This window comes from Schistocerca gregaria, chromosome 1 (genome assembly GCF_023897955.1).
Source record: "Schistocerca gregaria isolate iqSchGreg1 chromosome 1, iqSchGreg1.2, whole genome shotgun sequence".
NCBI lineage: Eukaryota > Metazoa > Arthropoda > Insecta > Orthoptera > Acrididae > Schistocerca > Schistocerca gregaria.
In genome coordinates, this window is record NC_064920.1 from 1012961845 (window position 1) to 1012971847 (window position 10003).

Below are 10003 nucleotides of genomic sequence, written 5' to 3' on the forward strand. Positions count from 1 at the left end.
TGAAATTATTCTGCCTCCCCTGATAGTAATAATTCTGGTTGCCGTATTGTCTGTTTCTACGATTGTCTCTGTTATATTCATTACTACGGAAATGCGATCTTTCTCTGTAACTATCATGACTCCGCCAGTGGTTGTCATATGGGTGGTGTCTGTTTTGGTCACGATTTGCGTTGTAAGAATAGACTTGTCGTGTCCAGTTATTGTTTCTGTCGTCACGGAATTGTGACGGATGTGAACTGCAGTGATTGTTTTCCTGTTTTCGCATCCCGCGACTGTCTGTGTCAATTTGTAATTCTTGTAAGAGTCCCTGAAAAGCTTCAATGTCGTCTTTGCAACGCCCTGCCAAAATAATATTCCTTAAATGTTCAGGCAATTTCATTATGCAAATGCGGATGAGTTCTGAAGGGCTATATGGGTTTGAAAGATATTGGTTCTTATGCAACATGTCTTCAAAATATTTGACAAGACTGGAAAATTCAGATTGTTCAAAGTGTTTCATCATTATTATGCTATGTTTTACTCGGTCTTGTGTAGCTTGAGACCAATATGCTGAGAGGAAAGCATGATAAAATTCTCCTTCATTGTGACAATCGTGAATGACCGATCGCATTCTTACAGCTGGTTCATTCTCCAAGTAGCCACACATAAATTCTAATCTGTGCTCTAATGATCAGTTGGGAGGAAAACAATGAGAGAATTGATGGAGCCACGCTTGTGGATGAATGTCTTTGCCAGAATTCTTAAATGTTTTGAATTTACATGCAGTAATGAACAGCTTATAGTCAAAATCATCGTGTCGGCGGGTAGCATATAGTTCATTGTTACGTCGTGTCGGCAGTTCCATCTCAAAATTCGGTGCACCTTGCCAATTTCTTTCACAATTTCCGAAATGCCCTGTGTTATTATTTTGTGGCTTTTCCGTATTTCTAAGTCCCTCTTCCAGTGTTGGAGCGCGAGTGTCCTCTGAAATACGTAATTCTTGTATTACCTGTGTCAGCTGATCTTGCACTTCCCGGATTTCTCTTTGATTTCTGATTTTGTTTGAATTTCCTAATTTGTTCGCACTCTTCTGTATCATTCAGATCATCATCTACCTTTGTAGATAAGTTAGTGAACTGATCTGAAAGTTCGACTACTTTCTCCGATAGTGAACACATTTCCTCAGTGTGTTTTTCTGAACCAAGTTTCAGAGTGTCCATTTGTGTTGAAATCGAATCTACTGTGACCTTTAAGTTTTCCTGAGTTCTTGCAAGTTGCGTAACCGAATCGGTGGATGCAACTGAGTCCATTTTAGCTTGCAAGGTGTCATGATTTTCACGAACAATAGTTTGCAGTTCTTTTATGGCTGCTTCATGATTCTGTAATGCATTTTCATGCCACGAAAAAATAGGTTGAAAATGCTCACAAATTTGTGTTTTTACGTCATTACAGTTTTTTGGCATTTCGATTCAATGTTATGTAAATCAGTAGTTAAATCGTCACGTGTTTGTTCAAGCGTGCTGTCTAACTTCCGAAGATTTTGTTCCATTGTGTCTAACTGTTGCTGTGTTTGTCTCTGGTTGTGTTCCATTGTGTCTAACTGTTGCTGTGTTTGTCTCTGGTGTTGTTCCATTGTGTCCAACTTTTGAAGATTTTGTTCCATTGTGTCTAACTTTTGAAGATTTTGTCCCATTTGTTTCTGATTTTGTTCAAGCGTTGTGTCTAACTTTTGTAGCCTTTGTCCCATTTGTTGCATTAACTGTAATAACAGTGCACTGGTGTCTGAAACATGTTCCTCAGTGCTTCTCGGCAGTGCATTTGAACCGGCAATATTCGCATTTTGAAAAGCAGAAAATGTGTCTTGATTTATTTGAGAAAACGGTGAGGAAGCAAAATCTGAATCTACAGTATTTGCAAGATTGTGTCCTGTCATTTCGGAATCCTGAGCGAGCTGTTGCCGACCGATCGATCGATAATGCTTCCCTGTTCACTAATTGTTTCACTGTCTACACCATTATTTGCAGCCCGCTCCATTTCCCTATGCGCTATTACCAAATTACTACTTTGAACGTTAGTGAATTCATTACATGGTGGCGCTAACACACTGCTTTCGTCTTCACTGTCATTTCTCAGTTTACTTTGGAGCCTAGTGTTACGTTTTTCACACGCCATTATTGTCACAATTTTTCACACGACAACACAGAAAAACACAATTTGAAGAACAAAAATAAGAGAAAACATTAACATAGCACTGAAAATAATATCTAGTTAATTGCAAGCGCAGCTGTGAAATACTTCGTGCAAAACTACATGCATGCCACAACTATTTTACTGTACAATAATGAAAGACTGCAACTACAAAGGAAATTCTCTCTATGATTACGCGCTAGCAATAAACAAAAGCTACACTAATTACACAAACTACAAGGAAAAAATCAGAAGATTCCAGTGAGGTATCCTTGGCTAAGGGTCGACATATGAAACGTCCCCTTAGAAAAATTATACAAGACTGTGCTTAAACTGACACACAATATTTTTAGCGCAACACAATCTGATTTCCAAAAATCCCTACGAAAGAATGGCCCTGACTAGCATTAACCCATACGTTTCACAAATCACTTACCTCACAAAAATCTTCGTTACTCAAGCTACTGCAATACAGCGAGCGCCACTACTGCCAGCTAAATAAAAGATTCAAACTACTGAAGGCACTAACTACTGATAGGCATAGTTAGCAAATGAAAGGTTTTAATACAGAACAAACAATGTATTTACCTTAATAGTCATAATATATATGTCAGTTCATGACACCAATTCTTACCAATTTCAAAACTCCGCCATCTCTCTACCCACGTCCACCACTGCTGGTGGCTCACCTCCAACTGCCCAACGCTACGCGCTGTTAGCATCCAGCTGCCGCTGCCCAACACTACAATGGCAGACAATAATGCAAACCAGCCACAGACTGCACACGGCACAGCCAGTGATTTTTATACAGAGCGCTACTTGGCGGCGGCGTTACCAATAAAAAAACCTAAACAGCCTACTTACACATATAGTATGACTAGGTACGGTTAATAACAAGGTGTGTGGTTTGAGAGTGGGCAATTCAGCCCGAAACCAGTAACGACTGCAGCAACAATTGTACATCAACGCAACTAAGACGGACAAAATAAAAAATTATGCAAATTTCCACAAATAAAATATATACATGGTATATATACCGCCCAGCTAGAGTAATACTTTCCAGGAGGTGCAGTGCGAGCAAACTGAGTATGGGCTAGGTGACACTAACCAGTATCAGCCACGTGTTTAACCATGTTCTCCAAGGGACAATCCTACACATACACAAAATCAGAAAAGTAGCTCTACATAATTTCAGATCATAGTTGGAAACTGAAATGAAAGCGATTGATAAATGCAGACGACTGAAAAAAGAAAAAGGGGGTGTTAATCTCACTACCAACTCAGACAAAGACGCGAACCCAATAAAGGGCAGACTTCGCTCACATAAAACACATTTGGAAAGCTGAAAATCATCTTACATAGAATTTCGCCGATGCAACGCCAGCAAGCTACGCTCTCCCCAAAAATCCTGAACGCTGCATCTTAGAAATGTCCATCTTAGTAACACTGCACACAAGACAAAACGTCTGAACTTGAGCAGGTAGAACAATGTTGACAGTTGCAGGCGGCACCAAGGAAAGTGTCTCTCCTCATGGGATATTCGACTCTAAACTCTGCGCCAAGCAACCTGAATGATGAGTGACAAGGCTCCGCGCTCAAAAACAGCTAGAAAACATGCGTTCTCACAAGTCGACCAAAGACAAGGCTTCTCTAGTACATGAGAGCATGGGCAACAGAGACTGGACAAAAATACGGGAAAATTGCGAGAAATGCATGCTTGAAAATCAACGCGGGTGACGGCCAAGGCTGCAGGTTGTGCTGTTGTACGAGTATGTGGCGACGAACGGCATCTGTGAAACGCCCTCAATACGTTGCAAGTGTCACTTGCGGTCAGCAGAGTGTTCTGTGTAGTTGTGAGTGCGTTGTGTCGGAGTTAAGTGAATTCGAACGTGGGAAAATTGTTAGTGCACGTATAGTGGCTACTTCCAAAACCAACGGAGCCGAAATGCTTTGTGCTTCGAGAGGAAACTTATCGAAATTTACCCCGCTTGCAGGAAAATCGGCAGAACATCATCCGCCAAGTCACAAAGCGCAGGAAAGTGTTTGTTGAGCGATCGTGACAGACGATCACTGAAGGGGGTTGTGACGAAAAATAAGAGGGTGACAACTTGAACAGTCATTGCAACCAACTGGTTATCACACTCACGAACCCTGTCAGCACTGGAACAACACGGAGGTAGCTCCATAAGGAGGGAATTACAAGGCGAGCTGGAATTCCATAACCACACATCTGAGATCCAAATGCTCATACAAAGGAAATGTGGTGCCGAAGCTATAAAACCTGTACCGGGGAGCAATGGAAGAAAGTAATTTGGACAGATGAGATTTGTTTCACACTATTTGCAACTTCTAGCCGAGTTTATTTTTGGCGTACACAGTCACAAGCCTGCGATGCAGACAGCACTGCCAAGAGTGAAACATAGCGGGATATTGATGATGATCTGGGCTCCCATATCGTACGTAGGTTTCTTTGGGTCCCACGGTTATTCTGCAAAGTCGTAGTACTGTCAAGGATTATGTGACCGTATTGGATGATCAGATACATCCAATGACATAATATTTGATCCCCAACGGTGATTCTGTGTTCCAAGTCCACAGTGTCCCTGTTCACACACTCCACATCATCCCAGATTGGTTTCGTGAGCAGGAGGATGAATTGTCGCATCTCCCCTGGCCACCACAGTCACCAGATCTCAGCATCATTGAGCATTTATGGTATGTTCTGGAAAGAAGAGAGCACGATCGCTAAGCACTTCCCCCCATCATTACCTGAACTTACTACTACTTTGAAGGAAGAGTGCTATTATATTCCCTCGAAAACGTTACAGGACCTGTAATTATCCTTTTCGGGACGACTCGAAGCTGTTTCGAATGTTATCGGTTTTCCAAATCATTCTGTTGTTTTTACGTTTTGTCCACCAACTATATACAGTCTTTGAGCCATACGAATGACTCGCAGCTCGTGTATTGATACATAATATGAAAGAAGTTTCTAGGAGATGGTTTTCAGAGAGACATGGCCGTCTGCTACTACAGTCCAATTAAAATTTCTTGATAGTTGACACTTACGGCGCTGTAGTTGGTTTCCTCCAGTCGGAACGCTGAGCGTCATGCCGGAACCGTTCGCTGTTGTCAAACTGCCACAAAATTAGTTCACTTTCAGTATCTTTTCCCTCTTCATTTCTTGATATGTTTAGATCCCGTATTCGGGATTTCGTATTTTATTTTATTTCGTATTTCATCACACATGATAAAAACACCAAACACACACATGCACTAACCAAACACGCACTAACCAAACACTACTGGATACTTCCGCACAAGACGCGATTCAGCGTCACTTGCGCAGTTATTACAATCACAGAGATCAGCATCGGCTTACATTAGATAGGTTTCGCACGACACTGCGTGAGGCCGATTTTTTAAGGACTGTTAATTAATCGTTGCGACTGGAACACCAGAGTCATAAATTCAAGAGACTGCTGCAATGCAAAGGCAAAGCGTAATGCTGAGCGTATTAAGTTGATGTATAGAAGGTCGAAAGTTTGAATCTCATCAAATACAGTCATTTTTTATTTTTCTAAACCTAATCAAAATACTTCCATTATAAGTCAATTCAAAATAAAATGGTTCAAATGGCTCTGAGCACTATGGGACTCAACTGCTGTGGTCATCAGTCACCTAGAACTTAGAACTACTTAAACCTAACTAACCTAAGGACATCACACACATCCATGCCCGAGGCAGGATTCGAACCTGCGACCGTAGCAGTCGTACGGTTCCGGACTGCGCGTCTAGAAGCGCGAGACCACCGTGGCCGGCTATAATTTAATTCCATTAATTTGTTTGCAGCGTTACTCTCATCATCATCTCGACTTTTTCATAAGATCTTATTTTTCTTTCTTGATTATCTGCTTGTGTCGCCTGTAATCTACAGCCAAATGCCAAGCTGGACTGCTCATCGGTCGGTATCGTGGTATCCCGTGTCGCCAGTGTCAGGATAATTTATGGTAACCAATGATAGCGAGAAATTACTGCTTGTTTTACTGTTGAAACTGAAATTTTGCTGCCAAAGATGGCTGAACAAACAAACACATTATGAAATTTTTCCTTCTTGGGTTTGCTCGAAGAGCTTAGCCTTAAAGGCCGTGAACAAAGAGACCGTGATTTTAGTTCTGCCGCAGACTATCGACCACTCTTTTCTCGGATACGTTGCATATCACGAGCTTGTGGTTATGGCTTGAAAACTCGCCGTCTGCCGCATTTAGTCAGTTCATTTTTGAAATGACCTGTCGTGTTTGTTATGTCGCCATTTATAACCGAGCGGTAGCCAGCAGTCGATACGGCAACACTGTAGCGGCAGGTGACAGAAGTCAACTATCAAGTAATTTTAATCGGACTACAATATAACTATTAAAGCGCTCCAAAGCGAACAGTGTGGTCTTGTAATGGAGTGGACACTAATATTTCGACCGGTGAATTTATAATCTAGTAATCGACGGGAATATTTATGATTGTATGATGTAATGTTTTATTTCGGAAGCCTCCCACTTGAGCGAGAGAATTTCGCGAGCTGCAACATGTTGCGTTAGCCAACCGAGTTCCTCGAACGCAGTTTCCACGCTCACCTGACCGAAACAAATTAAAGGAAACTAACGAAGGCGTGACGCGGAAGGATGAGACAGCATTTCTGGGGCTCGCAATGCACTGCCTCACAAGATTACCCCGCTAATTATCGCGCCGCTGTGTGGTAGGGTAGGAGTTTGCTGTCTGATATTCTCCTCAAAAGGTCTGCCGCATATTACTTCACGGCTGAAGGTTTGTATGTGAAGGTACTCATAAAGTTTTAATTGTTGTTGTGGTCTTCAGTTCAAAGACTGGCTTGATGCAGCTCTCCATGCTACCCTTTCCTGTGCAAGCCTCTTCATCTCCGAAAATCCTTCTGAATCTACTTACCGTATTCATCTCTTGGTGTCCCTCTACGATTTTTAGCGCCCACGCTTTTTCCCTCCAGTACTAAATTGGTGATCCTTTGATGCCGCGGAATCTGTCCTACCAACAGATCCCTTCTTCTAGTCAGGTTGTGCCACAAATTTCTCTTCTCCCCAATTCTGTTCAGTAGCTCCTTATCTGTTACGTGATCTACCCTGCTAATCTTCACCATTCTTCTATAGCGTCACATTTCAAAAACTGCTATTCTCTTCTTGTCTAAACTGTTTATCGTCCACATTTCACTTCCATAGATGGCTACATTCCATGCAAATACTTTCAAAAAAGACTTTCTGGCACTTAAATCTGTACTTGATGTTAACAAATTTTTCTTCTCCAGAAATCCTTTTCTTGCCATTGCCAGTCTACACTTATATTCTCCCTACCTCGACCATCATTAGTTATTTTGCTGCCCAAATAGCAAACGGCTACGGCCTTGCTGCAGTGGAAACACCGGTTCCCGTCATATCACCGAAGCTAAGCGCTGTCGGGCGTGGCCGGCACTTGGATGGGTGACCGTCCGGGCCGCCATGCGCTGTTGCCATCTTTCGGAGTACACTCAGCCTCGTGATGTCAATTGAGGAGCTAATCGACCGAATAGTAGCGGCTCCGGCCAGAGAAAACCATCACAACGACTGGGGGAGCAGTGTGCTGACCACATGCCCCTCCTATCCGCATCCTCCTCTAAGGATGACACGGCGGTCGGATGGTCCCGATGGTCCACTTGTGACCTGAAGACAGAGTGCAAATAGCAAAACTCATCTAGTAATTTGAGTATCTCATTTCCTAATCTAATTCGTCAGCGTCACCTGATTTAATTCGACTACATTCCATTATCCTCGTCTTGCTTTCATTGATGTTCATCTTATATCCCCCTTTCAAGACACAGTTTTAATTATATCTCGAAAAAATGAAACTGACAAATTAATTTTTGTTTCCTTGCAGATACATGTTTACTGCCCTGGTACATGCTGAATTCCCCGCGCCACAGTAGTGTAACACACCGCTAGAGGGGCCAAAAAAAGCTAGTGAAGTCCCCTGGCAAGGCGGAGTATCGTGCAGAAATTCTTACTCGGCAGCAGCGGAAATGTTGGTTTGATGCGGGAGGCCACGAATTCCACAGCTATGCTAATGTCCTCATCTCAGAGCAGGGTTGTGATATGTACTAGAATTCTCGTACTCATACCAGTATGTCATCGTTTGGACGACGCAAAAGCAAATATAGCACGCAAACACACGAGAATTTTGCCTAAGGCCTAAGTTTTTACCAGCATATACATATTTGATGGTGAAATAATTAATTCATCTTGCATATTTAATTAAATGCGCCTAGGTGTTACGGATTCATGATTAAGGACAATGTCCGCAGCTGGCAGTGGCTAGCGTTGCTGCCTCTAGATCACGGGGTCCCAGGTTCGTTTCCAGGCCGGGTCGGTGATTTTCTCCGTCCGGGTAGTGGGTGTTTGTGTTGTCCTCATCATCACTCAGGAAGTGCCGAGTTTGGAAATGGAAAGATTTGAAACTTGTACTGGCGCTGATGACCACGATGTTGAATGCTCCACAAACCAATATCATCATCATCATGGTTAACGACAATGCCGTCTCTGTCAATCAACAACTTCAGCCAGAGAGACTTGGCGCCGAGTCGCAGACAGTGGCTCAACAACTGAAGTCGAGAATGAGGATTCAAAACTTGACCTTGGGAAAAAAATGAAAAAGCTAACAATAACGAATCACCTTGTTTTGTATAGTGTTTTGGACTCAGTTCGGATTTTTAAGATTCAGAAATAGACAGCTAAAGCATCATTTCAAACAATATTTTCATATAGTCATAAAACAATTAATCCTACAGTAGTCTGGAATCCCTAGTGAAATTGCTAAAAACAAACAACTGTCGTAGTAATAATAACTTCAGAACAGTTATAAGTGCAGTCAGACATGAGTTAGTACTCTCGCCCTCCTTCCTCCCCTCTCCCCTCCTCGGTCCCTTCTTGGAACAAGTTTATTTTTAAAATGATCGAAAGATGAATGATATTTAGTTTGTGTGAATATGTGGTGTGTGTGTGTGTGTGTGTGTGTGTGTGTGTGTTCGAATGAATGACGAAGGAATTCGTGGTGCATCGCAAGTGCTACCCACAACTCCAAGTTAACTATCAACATTGAGGGTAGGTTACAGAACATACTTCCCCCGCATCACTCCTCTCCATTGTGGCAGTTGTTTGACCTGCTCATCGTAACCCCATTTAAAATCGGACAGGTTCAGACGCTTGACTTGACTTACTGTTTGTAAATCACTTGATTGATGCCTGTTAATGTTTTGTGTCTAGCCACTCTAATAATAATAATAATAATAATAATAATAATAATAACAATGTGTACAGCACTACAGCAGCACTTATGTAGTTACAGCTGTGTCGTGCTGTTTATTAATTCTTTTATCTGTCTCGAAGCGGGTAATCAAGCAATTTCTTGACTACTGCAGTTACTATCTGCAGCTTGGAGAAGACTTTTTCTTGACATCTTTAGCTTTTGTTACGTATACGAGTATGTCTCACTAGACAATGCGCAACATGTGCGTGTAGTGGGTGGTCTATGTGAGGAACCTATAACCTCCACCGCTCTAATGTTACTAATTGGAAAAAAAGTAATTATTGATAACTCAGGTTTAGAGTCTTAGAAAATTGTGGTAATAGTAATGATCATTTAAAAATAATTTAGTTTCGTGAATTGTTTTTTACCCCTCAGGAAATTTCACTCTACTCCTATAGGGGTAGGTTGCGAACCAAGGCTTTAGAACGACACTGTATGAGGCGGCATGGTTATGGCTTCAACAAACGATACTCTCAAC